Source organism: Macaca nemestrina, chromosome 4, assembly GCF_043159975.1.
Source record: "Macaca nemestrina isolate mMacNem1 chromosome 4, mMacNem.hap1, whole genome shotgun sequence".
Lineage (NCBI taxonomy): Eukaryota > Metazoa > Chordata > Mammalia > Primates > Cercopithecidae > Macaca > Macaca nemestrina.
Genome location: NC_092128.1, coordinates 27802686 through 27829606, shown reverse-complemented (window position 1 = coordinate 27829606; position 26921 = coordinate 27802686). Strand labels below are relative to the sequence as shown.

The window sequence follows — 26921 nt, the reverse complement described above, 5'->3', positions numbered from 1 at the left end:
AGTGGCACATTCAGTTCCTGGTGCAGGCTCACTCAATTTCCATTAGTCATTTCACAGCTGTATCTTGGGAAGAGAAAATTTCAAATACTTTTGGCTGATTTCACAAGTAAACAAAAAACAAGGTCTTCCCTCTCTTCTCACAGATCTTGTTTGTTTACAATTTTCAAGTCAATAAAACACGCCTGTCTTTGTAGATGTTTCTCCTAAGTGTTTTAGCTGTCTGCTGACCTACCTGCCTGGCTTCCACTCTGCTCTTGTACCTAGATTTGTTGCCCTCATGTTGCAGGTGAATGCTGGACCACCCACTCTAGTTTGTTATTAAATCGACGGTGCCATTTTTGTTTGGTAGTTGATGATTCTAAGGTTGTTCATGGACACCTTTTAGAAACGAGGGTCAACTATCAAGCGAAATACTGGATCCGATCATAGGTTTGTTATTTTTTAAGTTGTTTAAAGGCATCAGATTAGCACTTTGGGAGGCCGAGGTAGGAGGAGCGCTTAAGGCCAGGAGTTTAAGACCAGCTTGGGCAACGACAGTGAGACTCTGTTTCTATTGTTTATAAAATTAAAAATTTTGAAAAAGGATGTTAGATGAGTGCACAAATTTGTTATTATAGAGTCACCGTGAATACTGAAGATGCACACAGGGGGATCATTACTGTAGGGTGGTTTGTGACAGCTGGCCCTGTTTTAGTTATTTCCTGAAGAAGACACTTGAACAATTATTGCAATGCCTCCTCTCTGTAATTACAATAATAATCATGATGATTTTGCAACTCAATATTCAATTCAGGGTGTATACACTCAATTACTGTTTTTAGCTTCTTTCTCTTTTTATATTGATGTCAGCTGCTGTTGTCAGAATTGAAGAACAGAGAACCATTTTTCTGGTGAAGGTCAATGAAAAAAGTAATCTGGGGCCAATACAGAGAGTTGTAAGAAAAATAATTAGTTAAGATTTAAGGAGTGCTAACTATGAGCTAGTTTTGTTTTTCTCCTTGGAGAGAGAAATATAGTATTTTCAGCACTTATCTGCTTTTAAAACTGATAGAATATCTTATTTAACCCTTTTCCCATTTAGAAAAAAAGTAGCTTGCTGCCAGCACTCATTTAATTTTACATAAACATGCTCTTTGAGGCTGAAGCAAATCTGACTGATTTTCAATGTGAAAATAAAATATAAAAACTGTTCTTAGAGTTAATGCTAAACGGAACTAACATGAGAATCGTCTGAGTCATCAGAATTGTCTGAAACATCAGAATTGTCTATTTCAGAGAAATGGGATTCATCAAACGAATCTTTGGCCAACTGTTCGTTAACGATGTTAACATCACACATAGGAATGCTACGTTTTCTAGGATTTGACATTTTCAGCGATTGAGAATTACTGTATTTTGTAAATGGAAATACCACCTCTAAAAATAGAATGCTATAAACAGAATGATGTCTTTTGTTTCCAAAGTCAATACACTAGAGCGATGTGAAAATAATAATAAAAGCGAGACATTTTGTGGCAAAGTTATCTCGGGGTAAACGCTGCAGCCACAAGTGCTACTGGTGAGTATTCTTGGGGCACACAAGAAATGGGTTAATAATTATAACCATCTGAGAATGCTTTTGCTTCATATTATAGCCAATTAAGGAGCTGCGAGTGGGAAAGATGATGAAACAGAGAAGAAAGATGTGTAATTGTGGGTAAGGGGAAGAGAATAGAGACTAAAGGAAAATAAGACACAGAGGGAATAGTGAGGTGCGGAGGCTAAGAAAGAAATACAAGAAATAAGTGCAACAAGAATAACAGTGACAAGGTTGGAGAGCAGGTAAAGGAGATGGCAGGCAGGAAGGGAGAGAAAGGGGAAAAGAAAAATGGATGGAGATTGGGGAGAGAGACAAGACTGAGGAGTTTGGAGGGTGGGAAAAAAAGCATTTATGTTTGTTTTTAAGATGAATGTGGGGCTGGGAGAGGTGGCTTATGCCTGTAATCCCAGCATTTTGGGAGGCCGAGGTGGGTGAATCACTTGAGGCCAGGAGTTCAAGACCAGCCTGGCCAACACGGCAAAACACCGTCTCTAGTGAAAAAAAAAAAAAAATTAGCCAGGTATGGTGGGACACACCCATAATCCTAGCTACTCCAGAAGCTAAGGCAGGAGAATTGCTTGAACTCCAGAGAAAGAGATTGCAGTGAGTCGAGATCACGCCACTGCACTCCAGCATGAGGTGATATAGTGAGACCCTGTCTCAAAAAAAAAAAAAAATAATGTGGAATCTCTAGAGCATGGCATTCATACCACCATCACCTGTTACCGGTTCTGTCTTTGAAATACTGATTAGTCACTGTTCATAACTTTGTAGGTACTCAAATCATTTTAATTGTAGACGACCTGGTGGATACGGTGGGAAGGCAGAAATGAAAATCTTACAAGGTGGATGTTTATGCTGGCTGCCATTGCAGTATTTGGTTTCTTCATGCTGGCTTTTCAGGAGAAATTCCAAAGGGAGGAGGTGAGCTCAGCTGTCAGTTACTAGCAGCTTCCTGCCTCTTATTATTCTAAGACTTAATGTGGGAAAGTCTCAATCTTGGCTGTACATAGCCATCTTTTGAGGAACATACAAAAATGTTGATACCTATGGTAGATTAAAGAAAAGTTGATGCCTAGGCCCCACCCCTAATATGTAATTGGTTTGTGATGTGGGGTGAGGATTTTTTAAAGTTCCCCGTGTGAAGCCAAGGGAGAGAACTGCTGCTCAGAGGCTTCACTATAAATATGTTCACCAGAGAATCCCATTATAACACTGATTATTTTTGGGGCTATGACATCAGTGAACTAAACATTCAGTTGGATAAAACTCAGTCAAAGGCCAGAGGTTCTCAACCTTTGTGCTATACATGTAGTAACTGGCATAGCTGTGAATTGCCCATGGAGCTGTGGGAAGAAGATCCTCTTGAGGCTTATTTGGAACTCTACAGGAAGAAAAGAAATCATCAACATAAGAAATGTCTCTATTAAAAAATTATGTTCGAGAAATACTGGACTTGATTTCAACATTAAGAGGGCATCTAGCGTCTCTTGGAAGGCAAACTTCAATTGTCCTTTTCAGACTAATCTGAAATCAGTTCAGGGAACCAGGAGAAATGGTTTGCTTCTTTTCTGCTTGTTTGTTATGGTCTATAGCTCAGTTCATTCCTTGTCACACAGGACAGTCCTGTGTTTTCTTGCCCTCTGACCTGCTCTCCAAACTTCCAGAATATGGTTCTTCTCAGGAGTGAAGCTATCTAGGGTTTGTTATCACCAGACTCTCCTACCTCTGTCATTCCTCAGTTCTCTCTGTTGCAGTAACACTGAAACTTATTTAACCTGCCCATCACCTGTGCTGATATTTTCAAGAGGAAGAGGTGGAGACAGAAGTTGTCCCACCAGCCCCATCCTTTGATGCCAGGTAACGTGTACAACATTTCCATTTAGAGTGGGCTTCCGGAGCCAAAACTCCCAATCTGGGAAGGGATTCTAATATGACAACTTTCATGTGAAATAGGAAAAGTTTAATTGACAATCCCACAGGGGCCAATACCTATAGGAGGATGAGATTTTTTCTAGATGATTGTGCCATACTCTAGGGATAGCTTTTATTAGAAAGTATAGTATTTGGCCTGTGGCCTTAGGGAGAACACTATCTCTTTCACCTCTATTATATTTTACATTCCAACCCTTTCTGAATGCTTCATGTATATTAATTCATTTAGCATCTGACTACTCCATTGTGAGCTCCTCAATAACCAGGTGTACACCCAGTCCCTGACTCATGGGAGGTGATCTGTAGATGTTCACTGAACAAATGGATGAAAGTTTAACCAATCCAAGTGGAAGCTGGGGGAAAATGAAAGGAACTAGTTCCGTCTCCTTCACAAAGACAAGGCTGCCGATCTGACTGGTGGTGATGGGAGAAAAGTATGGAAGATCTTGACTTAACATTTCTACCTGGAGAGCTGGGGTACTCTTTTCCTGAGCCAGTTTCATTCTTCCCAAAAGGCCTTTTGGTTCCAAATACACTAGGCATCAGTGTTAATTGCTTTTCTGAAATATCATTTTGTCAGCTTCATTTAGATGTGGTAATTTGCAAAGCAACCCCCAGCAGTTGACAGTTCATCCATAGCTGAGTGGTGTGCAGACATTTCCTGGGATTCCTGCCCGCCTTCTATGCAGCTGGCAGTGTTTGCCAAACCAGCATATGTGCTCAACTGGGATTAACTTGGAACCAGTAGTGCTTTGTTGTGTCTGAGATTTTAAAAAATTCTGCAAGGGTGAAGGCCCAGCCGTTAGTCCAGAAAATAAAAGTGCAGTAACTTATAATTTAAGAATTAGCAGGTGCTTCGAGATGACCTAGTCCATGCTGGGTGGATGAGGAAATTATGGTTCTGACAGGTTCAATGAGAAGGTCAGCTGGCTGGTCGCTGAGAGGCCAGGTCTACAATCTGTATCGTTTGTGTGGTACCAAACTGTGCACTGGGATCTCTAGATTTATGCTTCTGTGGATGTGTTTCAGCTACTGTTTCTTTTTGAAGCTCTTTTTCCCTGGCCAGAGACTTCCTGAACCTCCTTCATACATGCTTCAAGGTCACAGCCCAGACCAAAGTGTTTACAAAAAAAACTAAGTACTTATAAAGAGGAATTATTGCCAACTCCTGAACTCCCAACGCCCCAGCTCCAACTAAGCTCTGCAAAACCAAGGAAGGGATGAAGTGGTCTTTGGAACCAGGAATTTCTGGGTTTGGATGCCAATAGGAAAACAGATGAATTCTGTCTGATTTCTGCAGCAGGCGGAGGCTGCAGCTGCTGCTGCTGCCACCTCCTGGGAGAAGACAGACCTTAGCTTCATACCTGAAGCCAGCCTCAATGTTCACCTGTGTCTTGGGCAAAGGGCCCATTGGGGCAGGAGTGAAATTACTTTCTCCTGGAAAATAAAAGGGATATCCCCTTACTCAACAAACAGAACCCTGGTATTCTTTGCTTTTCATTTGTTCGTTTTGGCAATGTTATGCTTGAATAAATAATCTTAAACAATGACAAAGTTGTAATGAGTTAATACCGGAACCATGAGTGAGCAGAAATAAGATTGAGGTAGAACCATTTGTTTTAGGAACGTATCAGAGATTCCATCTCTTGGACTTCTGAATCCTGGGGTGATGTTAGGATTGCAAGCACTTGAGAATTGTATGATACAGAGGACGCATGAGTTTGGTTAGTCTCAACCTCCAAGAATCTCGGTTTACTTGTGGGGCTGTTATGAAGATTGAGATAATGCATGTAAGTTCCTCATATGAGAAGTGTTTGACATGAATTATTTTGAGAAAAGTTCACTCTTATACCCCCATTGTGATTTTCTACATTTATGGACCAAAAAAAAACTGACCAATAGCCCCATGCCTTTCATTCTTTCTAGTCTTCTGACTTATAGATGATCCCTAAGCATACTCCTTTTATTTATTTAAACATAATAATACACTAGTGAGAAGAAATTCAGGAGGAATTAGGAGATTCAATTTAAAAAGTATTTCTTGAGTGCCTATTATGTGCTGTATGTGTACAATATAGGAATAGGCCTCAAAAATGCCCCATGAAGTATATTAGGAAGACCAGGCACAGTGGCTCATGCCAGTAATCCTAACACTTTGGAAGGCTGAGGCAGGAGGATCTCTTGAGGCCAGGAGTTTGAGACCTGCCTGGGCAACATTGGAAGACCCTGACTCTACAAAAAAAATAAAGAAATTAGCTGGAGGAAGTGGCCCACGCCTGTAGTCCTAGCTACTCAGGAGGCTGAAGAGGTAGGATCACCTGAGCTTAGGAATTCAAGGTTGCAGAGAGTTATGATCATGCCACTAGTGTACTCCAGCCTTGGCAACAGAGTAAGACTCTGTTTCTAAAAACAAAACAAAACAAAAAATTACATTTGGAAAGTGATTGAGAACTGGGGACTTGGGTTCTAGACTGAGATGTGTAAACAGCCTGGTTGTATAAATGACCTTAGGCATGGCAGCTAACATGTTTGGATATTAGTTTCTTCATCTGTTGCATAATAATATCATAAAAAGAAATGCTTTTATTCATAGCAGAGCTTGCCTAGGGGATAGCGCATTGAATACTGTGTTGTGCTTCAACTGCCCTTTAACAGCTAACGCTGTTAAAGAAAACATGAATTTTGTTGATCCTAGTAAGCTGAAGCAAAACCCTTACAGGACCTATCTGAAGACTTTTTTCCAATGAAATATGGGTCTTCTATTAACCAATCATGTGGAGAGCTATGGATTTACTCTGGCCTATTTGGAGTGTTTGTTTTTCATCCTTTGCTGTGGTTTGAATGTTTGTGTCCCCTCCAAAATTCATCTCAAAAAATTCCAATGCAATAGCATTAGGAGGTGGGGCCTTTAGGAGGTGGTTAGGGAATGATGCTCTGTCCTCATGAATGGGATTATTAACCTTATAAAAGGGTTGGAAGGAACTAGCTAGGCCCCCTTTCTGCCCTTACATCCTTTCCACCATGTGAGCACACAGCTATTAGTCCCCTCTGGAGGAGGCAGCAACAAGGCATCACCTTGGAAGCAGGGAGACTGGGCCCTCACCAGACACTGAACCTGCGGGTGCCTTGATCATGTACTTCCAATCTCCAGAACAGTGAGAAATGAATTTCTATTCTTTATATGTTACCCAGTCTCAGTTACTTTGTTATAGAAGCATGAACAGACTCAGCCTTAAATAGCAAAGCAACCATGAAACCCTTTCCTAACAATTAAAAACACATGCTTTATGCCCTCAGCCAACTGGTGTGTTCCTTTGCCTGAAAAATAAACTCAGCTGTGTTTGTTTTCCTTCGTTAACTTTGGTGGCCTTTTAGTAATACTATTATTTGACAATATCTTATATTTGAACAGTGCTTTAGAGTTTACTTAGTTCCCATATAGCAACTTATTTGGGAAGAAATGTGATGCAATCCAACAGGATGGGCTTTTGAACCAAAAATATTCTGGGTCTGTTACTGATTAGCTCTATTTCCTTGGATAAGTCATTGTATCAGTAAAGGTCCCGGTCTCTGCCTACAATTCTTTCTATTCAGGCTTTGTGGGGGTGGCTCTTCATCATTGTAGTAGTTTAAGTATTACCTTCTTAGAGAAGCTTTCTTTACTATCCAATCTAAAAATTACCCTGGTTTAGTCTCTACATAGGACAGACTAAAATTATCTAGTGGACTTATTTATTATATTTATCATTTTTTGCCCCACCAGAATATTAGCTCTGTGAAGTAGGGCTCTTGTATGGCCTGTCTGCTTACCCCTGGCACATCACAGCCTTTCCATAAATATATGTTGCAAGAAAAAGAGAGTGGATAGTGACCAAACACAATGAGTTATTCTCTCTCTTAGGGAAGTATTTAATATGGGGACGCATACTGAAAGGCATTGGAGAGTGATATGGTTTGGCTCTGTGTCCCCACCCAGATCTCATCTCAAATTATAATCCCCACCTGTCAAGGAAAGGACCTGGTGGGAGGTAACTAGATCATGAGGGGGATTTCCTCTATTCTGTTCACGTGATAGTGAGCTCAGGAGAGTGGATGGTTTAAAAGTGTTGCACATCCCCCCTTTCTCTCTCCCTCCTGTCACTTTGTGAAGAAGGTGCTTGCTTCTCCTTCACCTTCCACCATGATTGTTAAGTTTGCTGAGGCCTCCCCAGCCATGTGAAACTGTGAGTCAATTAAACCTCTTTTCTTCATAAATTACTCAGCCTCAGGCAGTTCTTTATAGCAGTGTGAGAATGGAGTAATACAGAAAATTGGTACCAGGAATGGGGCACTGCTATAAAAATACCTGAAAATGTGGAACTGACTTTGGAAGTGGATTACAGGCAAAGGTTGGAACAGTTTGGAGGGCTCAGAATACAGGAAGATGTGGGAAAATTTGGAACTTCCGAGAGACTCGTTGAATGGTTTTGACCAAAATGCTGATAGTGATATGGACAATGAAGTCCAGGCTGAGGTGGTCTCAGATGGAGATAAGGAACTCACTGGGAGCTGGAGCAAAAGTCACTCTTGCTATGCTTTAGCAAACAGACTGGTGGCATTTTGCCCCTGTCCTAGAGATCTGTGAAGCTATGAACCTGAGAAGGATTATTTAAGGTATCTAGCAGAAGAAATTTCTAAGCAGCAAACCACTGAAGATGTGATCTGGCTGTTTATGAAAGTGTACAGTCATACGCGTTCACAAAGAGAGGATCTGAAATTGGAACTTATGTTTAAAAGGGAAGCAGAGCATAAAAGTTTGGAAAATTTGTGCCTGACTATGTGGTAGAAAAGAAAAACTCATCTCCTGGGGAGAAATTCAAGCTGCCAGCTGCAAAAATTGAATGAGTAAAGAAGAACCAAATGTTAATTGCCAAGACAATGCAGAAAATGTCTCCAGGGCATTTCAGAGACCTTCAAGGCAGCCCCTCCCATCACAGGCCCAGAGGCCTAGGAGGGAAAAATGGTTTCTTGGGCTGGGACCAGGGCCCCACTACTCTGTGCAGGCTTGGAACATGGCATCCTGCATCCAGCCACAGTTGGGGGATGCAGGGTGCCGTGCCCCTTTTAGCCACAACTACAGCTCCACTTGTGGCTAAAAGGGGCCAAGGTACAGCTTGGGCTGTTGCTTCAGTGTGTGCAGCCCCATGCCTTGGTGGCTTCCACGAGGTGTGGGGCCTGCAGGTGTGCAGAAGGCAAGAGTTAAAGTTTGAGAATCCTCCACCTAGATTTCAGAGGATGTAAGGAAACACCTGGATATCCAGGCAGAAGTCTGCTGCAGGGGTGGAGCCCTCATGGATAACCTCTACTAGGGCAGTGCAGAGGGGAAATGTGGAGTGCAAGCTCCCACATGAAGTCCCTACTGGGGCACTACCTAGTGGACCTGTGAGGACAACAATCCTTCAGGCCCCAGAATGGTAGATCCACCGAGAGGTTGCATTGTGCACCTAGAAAAGCTGCAGGAACTCAAGGGCAGCCCATGAAAGCAGTCGCAGGGGCTGTACCCTGCAGAGTCACACAGGCGAGTTGCCTAAGGCCTTGGGAGCCTACCTCTTGCATCAGCATACTCTGGATGTGAGACATGGAGTCAAAGGAGATTATTTTGGAGTTGAAGATTTAATGACTGCCCTGCTGAATTTCAGACTGGCAGTGGGGCCTGTAGCCCCTCTGTTTTGGCTAGTTTTTCCATCTGGAATGGGAGCATTTACCCAATACTTGAACCCCTATTGTATCTTGGAAGTAACTAACTTGTTTTCTATTTTACAGGCTCCTAAGCAGAAGGTACTTACCTTGTTTGAGAAGAGACTTTGGACTGTGAACTTTTGAGTTAATGTTGGAATGAGTTAAGACTTTGGGGGACTGTTGAGGAGGAATAATTGTATTTTGCGATTTGAAAAGGACATGAAATTGGAGAGGGGTCAGGGCAGAATGATATGATTTGGCCCTGTGTCCCCACCCAAATCTTATCTCAAGTTGTAATCCCCATGTGTCAAGGGAGGGACCTGCTGGGAGGTGAATGGATCCTGGAGGTGAATTTCCCCCATGCTGTTCCCATGATATTGAATCTCATGAGATCTTATGGTTTAAGTGTTTGGGACTTCCCTCACTGGATTTCTCTCTCCTACTGCCTTGTGAAAAAGGTACTTGCTTCTCCTTTGCCTTCCACCATGATTGTAAGTTTTCTGAGGCCTCCCCCAGCCATATAGAACTGTGAATAAATTAAACCTCTTTTCTTCATAAATTATCCAGTCTCATGTAGTTTTTTTTTTTAATTTTTATTTTTTGAGACAGTATCTTGCTCTGTCACCCAGGTTGGAATGCAATGGCATGATTTCAGCTCACTGCAACCTCCACCTCCCAGGTTCAAGCAATTCTCCCCTCTCAGCCTCCCAAGTAGCTGGGATTACAGGCATGCATCACCAGGCCCAACTAATTTCTGTATTTTTGGTAGAGACAGGGTTTCACCATGTTGGTCAGGCTGGTCTTGAATCCTGACCTCAGGTGATCCACTTTGCCTTGGCCTCCCAAAGTGCTGGGATTATAGGTGTGAGCCACCCTGCCTGGCCTCAGGTAGTTCTTTTTTTTTTTTTTTTTTTTTTTGACAGAGTTTCACTCCTGTTGTCCAGTCCAGGCTGTAGTGCCATGGCACGATCTTGGCTCACCGCAACTTCCACCTCCCAGGTTCAAGTGATTCTCCTCCTCAGCCTCTTGAGTAGCTGGGATTACAGGTATGTGCCACCACACTCAGCTATTTTTGTATTTTTAGTAGAGATGGGGTTTCTCCATGTTAGTCAAGCTGATCTCCAACTCCCGATCTCAGGTGATCCATCTGCCGTGGCCTCCCAAAGTGCTGGGATTACAGGCGTGAGCCACCGCACCCGGCCTAGGTAGTTCCTTATAGTAGTGTGAGAATGGACTAATACAGAGAGTAAAAGATGATAGCTTGTGGGCGATGATAAGACAACTGGGTCACTAGAGCTGTTGTGTCATCACAGCTGCTGTTATGCCTAAAATATGATGATCCATTGTCCAGTTTTCCATAAGGTTCAATAGGTCTCAGTCTTTGAATTGCAAGGGAACTAGAGAGATTATAAATTCCAGGCTTTCCCTGTGTATCTTACAATAAACCCCATCACTTAAAATCATGTCCTATAGACAAAGGAGAGTTAAGATGTGCCGAAGAGTACTAAGGGCCTAACTACTAGCAGCCTCCTGCAGATTTTGACATTTCTTTTGTCTTCTATTTTATCTTAACATTGTTGACCTAAAAGGAAGAAGCTGAGGCAAAATTAATATAAATAGAGAGTTTATTTGGGACAAGCTTGAGGGTTGCCACTCAGTAACATAGATTCTAGTTGCCCTGAATACACATTCTGAGTAGCAGCAGTAACAAGTGGATTTTTTTTTTTTTTTTTTGAGACAGTTTCACTCTTGTCACCCAGGCTGGAATCCAATGGTGTGATCTCGGCTCACTGCAACCTCTGCCTCCCAGGTTCAAGTGATTCTTCTGCCTCAACCTCCCAAGCAACTGGGATTACAGGCACCTATCACCATGCCCAGCTAATTTTTGTATTTTTAGTAGAGATGGGGTTTCGCCTGTTGGCCAGGCTGATCTGAAACTCCTGACCTCAGGTGATGCACCCACCTCACCCTTCCAAAGTGCTGGGATTACAGGTGTGAGCCACCGCATCTAGTCCTCAGTTTTAACTGCATAAGATTTCCATAACCTTTAAACATTTTTCTATTAAAGAGCAGATTAATGCTCCAAGAAAACCCTGTTACTCTGAAACAGGGGTCCCACATCAGTGTGCTTTAAATATCAATGCTTAATTTTTAGAAAAAGTCAATAATCTCCTTCTAATTTTAGCCAACTGTATCACATACAAAATTCTTTTCATGACATTAATCTTCCACAAACATTTTACAACTTGCTTATACCTTCAGTTTTGTCCTATACTTCATTTTTTTAATATTGGTATTCTACTTAGGACAAAGATTTACTATCCTCTTATCATTTTGACCAAAGTCCTCTCTTAGGTAAAGGAAAAAAATTACCCTTTTCAACTTTCTTTACATCTTCTTTATATGTTTCTGGCCTAGTAGTTTTAGTTACATATATTAACCACAATGTTAACTCTTAGTAACCCTAATTTTCAGTGAAAAACCTAAGAAGTAAGCGATTTTAATTATGTACCAGAGCTCAGAACAAATGACAGTGCTATGGAGACAATGCCTGGAGGATCCAACTCCTTGCAGTATACCCAAGAGGCATAGTTCAACTAGGGATGATGGGGCCCAGGCACTGTCCCCAGGGCCACTTGTCTAGTACTCAGAATCTAAAGGCTGAAATCCAAAGATATAAGCTTACAGACAAATTAAGCAAATATCAAAAAATAACATAAAAGCAATGGCCTTAACGACCTTAAAACATTTAGCAGAGACAGTATAAACCAGTCTGACCAACATATCTAGGCAAACACGTCTGAATTAAAATTTGAAGATGTTTCTATTTTACTTCACTAATAATTGAAAATGGAAATCCATCTTAATTTAAACCCAAGATTACTAAAGTCAAGGGACCGTGAAAAGCATTTGGGTTGGTTATATTATTTATAAGCACTTTTTCTATAAGTCAATGGTACCATGTAGGCGATATATAAACAGACATGTATACATGTACACATAAATCACCCAGACACAGATAATGACTTTATAGCTTTAATTTAAAAATTTTAGCCACATTGAAACTGCTGGTGAACTGAGGTAAGAAAAACAAAACAAAACCAAGCAGAGAAAAAAAATTTTAGTCATGAGACTGGTAAAACTCACTAGTTTAAAAGGACAGTTAGATTCAAACTGTACCTTTGTAAATGGAAAAGTTTAAAGTTCAAAGGAAAAAAAGTTTTCTTGACTCTGGAAGAGGCTTGTACTGAGTTTTAGAGAAAATGGAGTAGTAAATTTATATCTCAAAGCACAAAGAGAAAGAATTTAAGCCTTTTCAAGGAGGAGTTTGGGTATGTTGGAGGAAAAGTAAAAATGGATGCCAAGGTAACACGAAATCACAGGAATCTATCATTGGATTTTATAAGGAGACCTATTTCACTTAGATAAGTAGCTTTTAATGTAGTCTGTTTTCCAGTTGGATCACTGAGCTCAGGGCAGAGCCCATTAAGGAACAGGGTCAACAAAACATTTAGAGTTTTTAGAACCTAATAATTTAAATATGTGAAAAGCAGGTGCAATTGAAGGCAGAGCATCTAGATCTTTAAAAATTAAGCATTCCATTTTTAGGCTGAATCCTGGGTCCCCAAAAAGAGGGGAAATACCATGGGACTGGGCCATGCAACACTTCCATGGTGTACTTCAATACAAAAACATTTCTCTAAGTATTTAAACCATGCCTTTCTTATCTTAACGAGCAAAGAAACCAGTAACTCCCTGTAGTAATAATAATAACCATTCACTGTAAACAACTTCTGTCAGCCAACTCCAATATTGTAATTCTCATCAGTAACTTACCAGCCATCACACACACAAAGGTTAAGTGTTCTCTAACAGAACAGAATAATATCCAGTACGCCTAAAAGCCAAAGGGATCAGGTGACATGACACAAAAGAGAGCAGAGTTGTGTGCTGGAAACTGTCATGAAATCTCTCCATGACTCTTCAGACTCCACAGGAAGACAGAAGAACCCGGAAAGGGAGTGAGAGGCATCTTTTTCTGTCTTCCTTAAGGGGTCTGAGTCATTAGAAGTCTCCTCTAGATCCTTTCATGTGGTACTGAAGACAGCAGAGAGGTGGGACGAGGTTGAGTCTCATTTTTGTTTGTTTGTTTGTTTTTGAAACGAAGCCTTGCTCTGTTGCCCAGGCTGGAGTGCAGTGGTGCAATCTTGGCTCACTACAAGCTTCGCCTCCCAGGTTCACTGCCATTATCCTGTCTCACCTCCTGAGTAGCTGGGACTACAGGCACCCACCACCACGCCCAGCTAATTTTTTTGTATTTTTAGTAGAGACCAGGTTTCACTGTGTTAGCCAGGATGGTATCGATCTCCTGACATCATGATCCGCCTGCCTCGGCCTCCCAAAGTGCTGGGATTATAGGCATGAATCACCATGTCCGGCCCTGGTTTGTTCGTTTTGAGAGAGAGAGTCTCTCTGTTCTGTGATACTGAAAGAAAAATTAAAAAATAGAAACAGGGTCTCACTCTGTCACACAAGTGGGAGTGCAGTGTGGCATAGATTACAGTTCATGTAGTCTTGACACATTCTGGGCTTAAATGATCCTCCCACCTCAGCTTCCTAAGCAGCTGGGACTACAGGCACGCACCACCATGCCCAGCTAAGTTTTGTTTTTACTTTTTGTAGAGACAGGGACTCATTACATTGCCCACGCTGGACTCAAGCAACCTTCCACTGTGGCCTCCCGAAGTGGGCTGGGATTACAGGCAGGAGCCACCACGCCTGCGAATCTGTTTTTAATGAAGCTGGCTTTTGACTATGGAGTTCTTAAACACTTTTCGAGGAGGGGCCAAGATGGCCAAATAGAAACAGCTCCGGTCTGCAGTTCCCAGCAAGACCAACGCAGACGGCAGGTGATTTCTGCATTTCCAACTGAGGTACCCAGTTCATCTCACTGGGACTGGTTAGACAATGGGTGCAACCCACGGAGAGCAAGCAGAAGCAGGGTGGGGCATTGCTTCACCCAGGAAGTGTGAGGAGCGGGGGGACCTCCCTGCCCCAGCTATGGGAAGCCATGAGGGACTGTGCTACTCAGCCTGGGTACTATGCTTTTCCCATGGTTTTTACAATCCAGAGATCAGGAAATTCCTTCATGAGCCTACACCACCAGGGCCCTGGGTTTCAAGCACAAAACTGAGAGGCTGTTTGGGCAGGCACTGAGCTAGTCGCAGTTTTTTTTTTTTTCGTACCACAGTGGTGCCTGGAACCCCAGCGAGACAGAACCGTTCACTCCCCTGGAAAGGGGGCTGAAGCCAGGAAGTCAAGTGGTCTTGCTAAGTGGATCCCACTCCCACGGAGCCCAGCAAGCTAAGAACCACTGGCTTGAAATTCTCACTGCCAGCACAGCAGTCTGAAGTCGACCTGGGATGATTGAGTTTGGTGGGGGGAGGGGCATCTGCCATTACTGAGGCTTTAGTAGGCAGTTTTCCCCTGACAGTGCTAAGGAGACTGGGAGGTTTGGACTGGGCAGAATTCACCACAGCGTGACAAAGCGGTTGTGGCCAGACTGCTTCTCTAGATTCTTCCTCACTGGGCAGGGCATCTCTGAAGGAAAGGTAACAGCCCCAGTCAGGGGCTTACAGATAAAACTCTCATCTCCATGGGACAGAGCACTGGATTGTCCCCAGAGCACTGGGGAGGGGCAGTTGTGGGCACAGCTTCAGCAGACTTAAGCTTTCCTGCCTGCTGGCTCTGAAGAGAGCAGCTGCTCCTGACAAAAGATATTCTCCCAACACAGTGTACCAGCTCTGCTAACGGACGAAGTGCCTCCTCAGGTGGGTCCCTGACCCCCAAGCCTCCTGACTGGGAGAAACCTCCCAACAGGGGTTGACAGACAGCTCCCAACAGGGGTCAACAGATACTTCATATAGGAGAGCTCTGGCTGGCATCAGGCTGGTGCCCCTCTAGGACAAAGCTTACAGAGGAAGGAGCAGGCAGCAATCTTTGCTGTTCTGCAGCCTCCACTGGTGATACCCAGGCAAATAGGGTCTAGAGGTGACCTTTAGCAAACTGCAGCAGACTTGCAGAAGAGGAAACTGTCAGAAGAAAAACTAACAAACAGAAAGCAACAACCACATCAACAAAAAAAGACTCCCACACAAAAACCCCATCCAAATGTCATCTGCTTCAAAGATCAAAGGTAGATAAATCCACGAAGATGAGGAAAAGCCAGCACAAAAACACTGAAAATTCCAAAAACCAGAATGCCTCTTCTCCTCCAAATGATCGCAACTCCTCTCCAGCAAGGACACAAAACTGGATGGAGAATGAGATTAAAGAATTGACGGAAGTAGGCTTCAGAAGGTGGGTAATAACAAACACCTCTGAGCTAAAGGAACATGTTCTAACCCAATTCAGGGAAGCTAAGAACCTTAATAAATGGTTACAGGAACTGTTAACTAGAATAACCAGTTTAGAGAGGAACATAAATGACCTGATGGAGCTGAAAAAAACAGCACGAGAATTTGGTGAAGCATACACAGGTATCAATAGTTGAATCAATCAAGTGGAAGAAAGGATATCAGAGATGAAGGTCACCTTGCTGAACTAAGGTGTAAAGACAAGATTAGAGAAAAAAGAATGAAAAGGAACGAACAAAGCCTCCAAGAAATATGGGGCTATGTGAAAAGACCAAACCTACGATTGATTGGTGTATCTGAAAGTGATAGGGAGAATGGAAACAAGTTGGAAAACACACTTCAGGATATTATCCAGAACTTCCCCTACCTAGCAAGACAGGCCAACATTCAAATTCAGGGAATACAGAGAATACCACTAAGATACTCCTTGAGAAGATCAACCCCAAGACACATAATCATCAGATTTTCCAAGGTTGAAATGAAGGAAAAATGTTAAGGGCAGTCAGAGAGAAAGTTCAGGTAGCCTACAAAGAGAAGCCCATCAGACCAACAGCAGATCTCACTGCAGAAACCCTACAAGCCAGAAGAGAATGGGGGCCAATATTCAACATTCTTAAAGAAAAGAATTTTCAACCCAGAATCTCATACCCAACCAAACTAAGCTTCTTAAGCAAAGGAGAAATAAAATCCTTTCCAAAGAAGCAAATGCTGAGGGATTTTGTCACCAGCAGGCCAGTCTTACAAGAGCTCCTGATGGAAGCACTAAATATGGAAAGAAAAAACCGGTACCAGCCACTGCAAAAACACACCAAAATATAAAGACCAGTGACACTATGAAGAAACTGCATCAACTAATGTGCAAAATAACCATCTAGCATCATGATGACAGGATCAAATTCACATATAATAATATTAACCTTAAATGTAAATAGGCTGAACACCCTAATTAAAAGACACAGACTGAATAAAGAGTCAAGACGCTTCAGTGTGCTGTATTTAGGAGACCCATCTCACGTGCAAAGACATATATAGGCTCAAAATAAAGGGACAAAGGAATATTTACCAAGCAAATGGAAAGCAAAAAAAAAGCAGGGGATGCAATCCTAGTCTCTGATAAAACAGACTTTAAACCCAAAAAGTTCAAAAAAGACAAGGGCATTACAGAATGGTAAAGGGATCAATGCAACAAGAAGAGTTAACTATCCTAAATATATATGCACTCAATACAGAAGCATGTAGATTCATAAACAAGTTCTTAGAGACCTACAAAGAGACTTAGACTCCCACACAATAATGGGAGACTTTAACGCCCCACTGTCAATATTAGATCAACAAGACAGAAAATTAACAAGGATATTCAGGACTTGAACTCAGCTCTGGATCAAGTGGACTTAACAGACATCTATAGAACTCTCCACCCCAAATCAACAAAATATATATTCTTCTCAGCACCACATGGCAGTTATTCTAAAATTGACCGCATAATTGGAAGTAAAACATTTCTCAGCAAATGCAAAATAATGGAAATCATAACAAATAGTCTCTCAGACCACAGTGCAATTAAATTGGAACTCAGGATTAAGAAACTCACTCAAAACTGCACAATTACATGGAAATTGAACAACCTACTCCTGAATGACTCCTGGATAAATAACAAAATTAAGGGAGATAACGAAGTTCTTTGAAACCAATGAGAACAAAAAGAAACCAATGAGAACAAAAAGACAACATACCAAACTCTCTGGGACACAGCTAAAGCAGTGTTAAGACAGAAATTTATAGCACCAAATGCCCATATCAGAAAGCTGGAAAGATCTGAAATTGTCACACTAAAATCACAATTAAAAGAACTAGAGAAGCAAGAGCAAACAAATTCAAAAGCTAGCAGAAGGCAAGAAATAACTAAGATCAAAGCAGAACTGAAGGAGATAGAGACACGAAAAACTCTTCAAAAAATCAATGAATTCAGAGTAGTTTTTTGAAGAAATTAACAAAATTACCACTAGCTAGACTAACAAAGAAGAGAGAAGGATCAAATAGACACAATAAAAAATGATAAAAGGGATATTACCTCTGATCCCACAGAAATACAAATTACCATCAGAGAATACTATAAACACCTCCTCGTAAATAAACTAGAAAATCTAGAAGAAATACATTCCTGGACACATACACCCTCCCTAGACTAAACCAGGAAGAAGTTGAATCCCTGAATAGACCAATAACAGGCTCTGAAATTGAGGCAGTAGTTAATAGCCTACCAACCAAAAAAAGCCCAGGACCAGACGGACTGACAGCCAAATTCTACCAGAGGTACAAAGAGGAGCTGGTACTATTCCTTCTGAAACTATTCCAAACAACAGAAAAAGAGGGACTCCTCCCTAACTCATTTTATGAGGCCAGTGTCCTCCTGATACCAAAACCTGGCAGAGACACAACAAAAAAAGAAAATTTTAGGCCAATAACCCTGATGAACGTTGATGTGAAAATCCTCAATAAAATACTGGCAAACCGAATCCAGCAGCACATCAAAAAGCTTATCCACCACGATCAAGATGTCTTCAGCCTTGGGATGCAAGGCTGGTTCAACATACACAAATCAACAAATGTAATCCATCACGTAAATAGAACCAATGACAAAAACCACATGATTATCTCAATAGATGCAGAAAAGGCCTTTGATGAAATTCAACATCTCTTCATGTTGAAAACTCTCAATAAGCTAGGTATTGATAGAACGTATCTCAAAATAGTAAGAGCTATTTATGATAAACCCATAGCTAATATCATACTGAATGGGCAAAAGCTGGAGGCATTCCCTTTGAAAACTGGCACAAGACAAGGATGCCCTCTCTCACCACTCCTATTCAACATAGTATTGGAAGTTCTGGCCAGGGCACTCAGGCAAGTGAAAGAAATAAAGGGTATTCAAATAGGAAAAGAGGAAGTCAACTTGTCTCTGTTTGCAGATGACATGATTATATATTTAGAAAACCCATTGTCTCAGCCCCAAAATCACCTTAAGCTGACAGGCAACTTCAGCAAAGTCTCAGGATACAAAATCAATGTGCAAAAATCACAAGCATTCCTATACACCAATCAGAGAGAACAGAGAGACAAATCACGAGTGAACTCCCATTCACAATTGCTACAAAGAGAATAAAATACCTAGGAATACAATTTACAAGGGATGTGAAGGACCTTTTCAAGAACTGCAAACCACTGCTCAAGGAAATGAGAGGACACAAACAAATGGAAAAAAATCCATGCTCATGGATAGGAAGAATCAATATCATGAAAATGGCCATACTGCCCAAAGTAATTTATAGATTCAATGCTATTCCCATTAAGCTACCATTGAGTTTCTTCGCATAATTATTAAAAACTACTTTAAATTTCATATGGAACCAAAAAAGAGCCTGCATAGACAAGACAATCATAAGCAAAAATAACAAAGTTGGAGGCATCACACTACCTGACCTCAAACTATACTACAAGGCTACAGTAACCAAAACTCATTATACTGGTACCAAAACAGATACATAGACCAGTGGAACAGAACAGAGACCTCAGAAATAACACCACACATCTACAACCATCTGATCTTTGACAAACCTGACAAAAACAAGCAATGAGGAAAGGATTCCGTGTTTAATAAATGGTGCTGGGAAAACTAGCCATATGCCGAAAACAGAAACTGGACCCCTTCCTTACACCTTATACAAAAATTAACTCAAGATAGATTAAAGACTTAAATGTAAAATCCAAAACCATAAAAACCCTAGAAGAAAACCTAAGCGATACCATTTAGGACATAGGCATGGGCAAAGACTTCATGACTAAAACACCAAAAGCAATTGCAACAAAAGCAAAAACTGACAAATGGGATCTAATTAAACTAAAGAGCTTCTGCATAGCAAAAGAAACTATCACCAGAGTGTACAGGCAACCTACAGAATGAGAGAAAAATTTTGCAATCTACCCATGTGTCAAAGGTCTAATATCCAGAATCTACAAGGAACTTAAACAAATTTTCAAGAAAAAAAAAACAACCGCATCAAAAAGTGGGCAAAGAATATGAACAGACAACTTAAAGAAGAGATTTATGTGGCCAAAAAACATGAAAAAAAGCTCATCATCACTGGTCATTAGAGAAATGCAACTCAAAACCACAGTGAGATGCTATCTCATGCCAGTTACAATGGCAATTATTAAAAAGTCAGCAAACAACAGATGCTGGCAATGCTGTGGAGAAAGAGGAAAGCTTTTACACTTGTTGGTGAGAGTGTAAATTAATCCAACCATTGTGATTGTGGAAGACAGTGTGGTGATTCCTCAAGGATCTAGAACCAGAAATACCATTTGACCCAGCAATCCCATTACTGGGTATATACTGAAAGGGTTATAAATCATTCTGGTATAAAGACACACGCACATGTATGTTTGCTGCAGCACATTACAATAGCAAAGACTTGGAACCATCCCAAATGCCCATCAATGATAGGCTGGATAAAGAAAATGTGGCACATATACACCATGGAATACTATGCAGCCATAAAAGAGAACGAGTTCATGTCCTTTCCAGGGACATGGATGAAGCTGGAAACCATCATTCTCAGCAAATTAACACAGGAACAGAAAACCAAACACCACATGTTCTCACTCATAAATGGGAGTTGAACAATGAGAACACATGGACACAGGGAGGGGAACATCACACACCAGGGCCAGTCAGGGAGTGGGGCCAAGAGGAGGGAGAGCATTAGGGCAAATACCTAAAGCACGTAAGGCTTAAAACCTAGATGACAGTTGGCAAGTGTAGCACACAACCATGGCACATGTATACCTATGTAACAAACCTGCACATTCTGCACATGTATCCCAGAATTTAAAGTAAAATTAAAAAAAAAAAAAAGAAAAACTTTTCAAGTCTCTCATTATCAGGTATTAGCCAGCACAAATAGCTGTTATTCCTGGCTTCTGAACTTTAAAAAAAAAAAAAAAAAAAAAAAAAAGGTATGCTTCCAAATGACTCACCAAGGTGAACCAGTAAGCCTTAATCAAGGTTATGACTTAACCAAGGATGCATGGGGCATCTCCAAAGGAGGTGCAACACAGTCCTCACAAGACCCAGAATCACCCCAAAGACAGCTCAAAGAAAGGAGTTTAGCCACAAGTGAAGTACAATTCACATTTCTGTCTGGTCATGATTTCTAGGATCTCAGCTTCTCGGCTGGGTACTCATGAAGGTCCAAATGGTCTGTATGTCTTACAAATGGAAAAAGACAGGAAATCAAAAGTTGTCCATGAAAGGGATAAGGATCAATTACAAATGGTATCCCAAAAGGTCAAGAATCATACAATACTTTAAAACAAATGAGATTAGCTCCCTGGCCAGGAATTGAACTCAGGCTACAGTGGTGAAAGCACCAAATCCTAGCCATTTTACCACTGGGTGGAGTGTTTTCTTTGTTTTTGTTTTTGTTTGTGTATTTGTTTTTTGGTAAATCTTGCAGGGAATCCAAAGCAGGCAGTTTAAGCATTTAAGGATTTTATCTTTTTTCTGTCTGATCTCATCTGGAATGCTGCTTAGCTAATTCCCTGAATGTTAGCATTTTAAAGACATGATAAGATTTAAAGGGTACTGTCTGATAGTGGGTCAATAAATCAGTGTGTATTAGTTCATTCTCATACTGCTATAAAGAACTACCCGAGACTGCGTAATTTATAAATAAAAGAGGTTTAATTGACTCACAGTTCTGCATGGCTGGGGAGGCCTCAGGAAACTTACAATCATGGTGGAAGGTGAAGGAGAAGCAAGCACCTTCTTCACAAGGCAGCAAGAGAGAGAAAGCCAGAAAGGGAACTGCCAAACACTTTTAAACCATCAGATCTCGTGAGAACTCCCTCACTATCATGAGAACAGCATGGGGGAAACCGCCTCCATGATCCAATCACCTCCCACCAGGCTTCTCCCCCAACACATGGGGATTACAAATCGAGATATTTGGTTGGAAACACAGAGCCAGACCATATCATAGTGTCATTCACTAGACCTGGTTAGAAAAAATTCTGATGGATCTGCATTTTTATAGTCTCAGCAGTCTTATTCCTGTTCTGTTGTTGTTCTACTTGTTCCTTCTGCTCTAAATTTAAATTCATTTCCCCTGAGAGAAGGAAATGTGTACATTGTGAAATTTTAAAAAATCTCTGCCTAAGAAATGTATGGAGGCCAAGGGAAGAAGCAGAAAGGGATGAGTTCAGATCACAGAGCTGGAAGGAAAAGGAAGATCTGGAGGTGAAAGGGAGAAAGACTCCAAAGTCTTTTTAAATAGTTTCAAATATCCCTTTGTTTACCTCTTGAATGAAAGTGATTTTTTCTTTCAGGATTTCTTTTAGAAGTTTTTAGGTGCCAGTGGAAGTAAGTCTCATATTTACATGTCTGGTTCTAAAACCAGCTCTTTCCAATGGTGTATACAAATAAATTACTTTAGGTATATCAAAAGATGCCCATTTTTGGTCATTGTTGCCTATGATCATTCCAGGTTAGATGGGTCTACTTTCCCAGACACTACAAGAGAGTACCCCATAAATCGTATATGTAATTCCAGCAGGTATTTCTAAAAAGAGTGTTCAGGTTTTGAACCCTCTTATTATTGATTTCTCATAATTCAGGAACTTTTCAAAAGTGACCAAAGCCAGGAATGTGTTTAGGATCAAACTGCGGCATGTCTTGGATTGTCTCTAATTGTCAGATGGTAGCAGAGTCCTCAAGGATGAGGACAATTGGATTGTCTCTAATTGTCAGATGGCAACAGAGTCCTCAAGGTATGGGGGACCAGACCCTCATATTACGTCCATCTGGAAGAGCAAAAGGGGTATACATTTCAGTTAGGAACTAACAGGAATTGGTTAAAATTAAAGACTAATTCAGAATTTTCAAGCGATAGTAAACAACTGCTATCTCAAAGGCATACAATATAAAATGAAACCACTGGTGCCTAACTGCCAGTTCTTTCACTCAAACCTGTGCTGTGAGACAGAGGTGAAAAAACCTTGACCCAAACCCCTGGTTCTGAAGCAGAGGCAGAAAAACCATGACCTGCACCTCTGCTGTAAGACAGAGTGGGCAAAAAGGCAGAGCTCTTTACCCGGATCTTCTGTCCAAAGACAGAGACCGAAGCCCTCACACTTAAAGGAAAGAAAGGGTTTGAAAAACAGCCCAAATAAACTCTAGGCCTTCAACCTAAGAGTGGGAGGTCCACATTCAGGAGAACTCGCCTGAAACACCTGACGAGACTTCTGAAGGCGGAGAGTTCACACTGGTACCAAGCGCTGCTTTCAGAGAGAAACACCAGGTGTGTGGGGGAATCACTCCGTATCCTGCTGACTTACTCTAGATGTTTGACCTAAAAGGAAGAAGTTGAGGCAAAATTAATATAAGTTGGGAGTTTATTTGGGCCAAGCTTGATGACCGCAACTCGGGAACATGGATTCAAGTTGCCTTGAATATACGCTCTGAGAAGCAGCAGTTGCAAGTGGATTTTTAAAGGGAAAGATGAGGTAGTTCCTGAGTTATTTACCAAGAATTTACATTAAAATAAAACAAGCTACTGATTGGCTATACATTATGAAACTATAGGATGTGGGTTATAATGTCTGGTGCAGCATTAATCAGTAGGTTAATGTTTAGCTTCTGTGGCAATAGTAAGCAGTTTCAAGAGACAAATACACAGCTTAAAAGTGGGGGAGAAGGACAGGATCGCTGTTTCACTTTAATGCCTCTCTGGGCCTCAGAATTTAAAAGGATTTGCATTCCTCAGATAAAGTTATTTTCTTAACATTTAAAAAAATTTCGGCTCAGTATCATAATATAACTATCTGTATTTATGTTAACATACGAATGCTTTAAATTATTTTGCCATTTATAAAATTTGTGATGCAGGAAAGCCACACTATCCTGTGTCTTTACCTTCTGAGTAGCAATTATACCTCCGGGATACAGGTTTGTAGTCTGAGAAGTGCTGGCATTTTCTTTTCCTTTGCAACGCAAAAGTCTCTAATTCAAGTTCTCTTTTAGCATTATTCATCCATTCTTTGATAAATATTTACTGAACATCTTCTATTTGCTAGACACATCAACAGGACTGAGGATACAACTGTGAACAAGATATGTATGACTCTTATCTTCATGGGAGCTATCATTTAGAGAGAAAGAAAGAGAAATAAAGAGGAAATGAAAATATATTGTGATGTGTGCAAAGATAAAGAGGGAAACTTAGAGTGCTAAGAGGAATGTAAAAAATGTTACCTATCTTGTGTTAGCTTGTGTAGGAAAAAAAAAAATGAAGAAAACGGTCACCTAATCCCAAAGCAGGTGATGAAGAAAGATTTTCGGACAGACGCAGTGGCTCACACCTGTAATCTCAGCACTTTGGGAGGCCGGGCCGAGGCAGGAGGATCGCTTGAGCCCAGGAGCTCAAGACCAGCCTGGGCAACAGAGGGAAACCCTGTGTCTACAAAAAAATCAAAAAAGTAACTTGGTGTGGTGACGTCTGCCTACGGTCCCAGCTACATGGGAGGCTGAGGCAGGATGATCCTTTAAACCCAGGAGGTCAAGGCTGCAGTGAGCCATGTTCATGTGACTGCATTGCATCCTGGGTGACAGAGTCAGAGGGAGACCCCGTCTCAAAAAAAAAGAAAACCAAAAAAATTTCCAGGACCGGCCGGGCGCGGTGGCTCAAGCCTGTAATCCCAGCACTTTGGGAGGCCAAGGCGGGCGGATCACGAGGTCAGGAGATCGAGACCATCCTGGCTAACACGGTGAAACCCCGTCTCTACTAAAAATACAAAAAGAAATTAGCCGGGCGTGGTGGCGGGCGCCTGTAGTCCCAGCTACTCCGGAGGCTGAGGCAGGAGAATGGCGTGAACCCGGGAGGCGGAGCTTGCAGTGAGCCGAGATCGCGCCACTGCACTCCAGTCAGAGCGAGACTCCGTCTCAAAAAAAAAAAAAAAAAAAAAAAAAAAAAAAAAAATTTCCAGGACCAAATAGTCTACAGGATGAGCTGGAGTTAGCCGGGTAAAGTATGGTAAAGAATATTCCAAGCCTGGCTTAGAGTAAGCCCTGGAGGCTACAGAGAACATGGACTCTATGGGAACAAATTCAGTGTGCTAGTGAGTGGACAGATGTCAAAAGCGCAAAGGAGAAAGATGGGGGGGTGGGGGCGAGGGAAGCTGGAGAGAAAAATCAAGGCAGATTATGAAGGGCCTCTGTTAAACAGTTTAGAAGGGGGCTGAAAGTCACCAAAAGGATTTAAGCCTAAAAAGAACTAGTTAATATGTGTTTTTTAAAAAGATTGCTCAGGAACTATGTCTGGAAAAGAACAAGGACTTGACTTACATTAAGGTAAGAAGTGGAATTAGAAAATCTGGGGCCCAAAGGAATTCAAGTGAGTTAATTCCTCCCCTTTAAAGTGTCTATTTTCTCCAAAGATAACCACCATGTCCCCTCTGGGGCTAACATTCTCTGGCCCTTTCCCATTGTCTCTGGCAGCTCCCAACTCAAGTCACAAGGGTTACAGCATTCCCTTAAGGAACACATACTTTTCCAACCTGCTGCAGCACACAGAGCACATGTAATTTTTTATTTTACTGTATTTTATTTATTTTTCCAAGACAGAGTTTCACTCTGTTTCCCAGGCTGGAGTGCAGTGGTGTGATCTTGGCTTGCTGCAACTTCCGCCTCCTGGGTTCAAGTGATTCTCATGCGTCAGCTTCCCAAGTAGCTGGGATTATAGGTGTATGTCACCACACACAGCTAACTTTCGTATTTTTAGTAAAGACGGGGTTTCACCATGTTGACCACTCTGGTCTTGAACTCCTGACCTCAGGTGATCCGCCTGCCTCGGCCTCCCAAAGTGCTGGGATTACAGGTGTGAGCCACCATGCCTGGCCAAGCACATGTAATTTTAAAGGTGAACATACTTGTGGCCTTTCTTATTTTATTTTTGTTATTTTAGAGATGGGGGTCTTGCTATGTTGACCAGGCTGGTCTCAAACTCCTGGGCTCAAGTGATCCTCCCACCTGGACCTCCCAAAGTGCTGGGATTACAGGCGTGAGCCACTGTGCCCAGCCTGGCCTTTCTATTTGGCTTTTTTGATCTGATATCCTAGTAGAGCCTATCATTAAATTTCCACCTATAGAAACAGGAAGTCAGGAAAGGACTTGAGGGAGTTTCGGCAGGTTAATGATTACAACGGGAAGAGAATACAATTATTGAGGTGTTTCGACTCACTTGGTCATTTCCTGAGAAACTCTGCTTGAATTTTTCCACTCTTCAGGTGGAGATTATGTCACTGTCCAGGCTTTCAGGAGTCTAACCTCTTAGACAATAAAAGACATACTCTTTGGTAACTGCAGTGGCTAAGCCAAGGAATAAATATGCATAACTACGACAAACAGGTACTTGATGAGAACATTATCTAAAACTGCCAGATATTTAGACCAAGTGCTCCTTTTGTTATAAGAAGCTGGTATGATGTCCATATGGTTTTCAGGGCTGCTGTTGCCTCTAAGAAGAAGGAATAGTCTTTTTCCTGAACTTCTCTCTCGCTGAACTTTTAGGCTACAATTATGTCAGTTCAAAGTGGGCAGATTTGCCAACTGAAAAAATGATGACACGCAGCTTCCCAACTCGGTCTGTGGGTGAACGTCATTCCCCAGGAAACCAATGCCACAAGATTAGTAGGACGCGGATCACAAGAAATGTTTACAATGCAGGGCATCACAGACTGCAAACCAAACAGGGTAGGAGGACACGGGACCATTTCCTTTTCCTGTCTCCATCTGACTCTGAAAGGCGGGGACAAGACATTTAAAACCAGGACCATTCCAGGAGGACAACACATTAGCTACTGCCCTCCAGCTCCTTTCAGTGTTGTTTCCGTAAAGGACTTACAAACTGGCGAGGGCGGTGGCTTCCAAAAGCGCACAGGCGTGCCTTTTCCAACTTAGTCTTCTTATTTTCCCTTTCTGCTCCATAACTACAACGTGTTTCTGTTCGTAATCATCTTGGCTTGTCCTTACCTCTGCTTGTAAGAAAAGTCTTTTGCGCCATTCCCCTCCAAGCCCCAGGGAAGAGCCTGGAAAAGCGCTTACACCTCAGACCCAGTGTCGCTCGGCCGTCAAAGGAGCGAGCCACGTAGAAAACCCCGAGATAGGACCGTGGCCCCTAGCTGGGCCCGGGTAACGATGCGGGGCAGGGAGCGCAGGC

At 41.8% G+C, this 26921-nt stretch overlaps 1 protein-coding gene and 1 long non-coding RNA gene across 3 annotated transcripts in view; one reads left to right on the top strand and one right to left on the bottom strand.

The window, feature by feature from the left end:
* LOC105471375 (muskelin 1) overlaps positions 1-26921 on the top strand; it is a 380915-nt gene that overhangs the window by 189853 nt on the left and 164141 nt on the right. The window lies entirely within an intron of this gene.
* LOC139362473 (uncharacterized) lies at positions 463-26921 on the bottom strand. Its single transcript, XR_011621586.1, has 3 exons — positions 25944-26921; positions 22930-23057; positions 463-22509 (listed from the first exon to the last, which is right to left on the bottom strand). It is a non-coding gene; the product is annotated as an uncharacterized lncRNA (long non-coding RNA).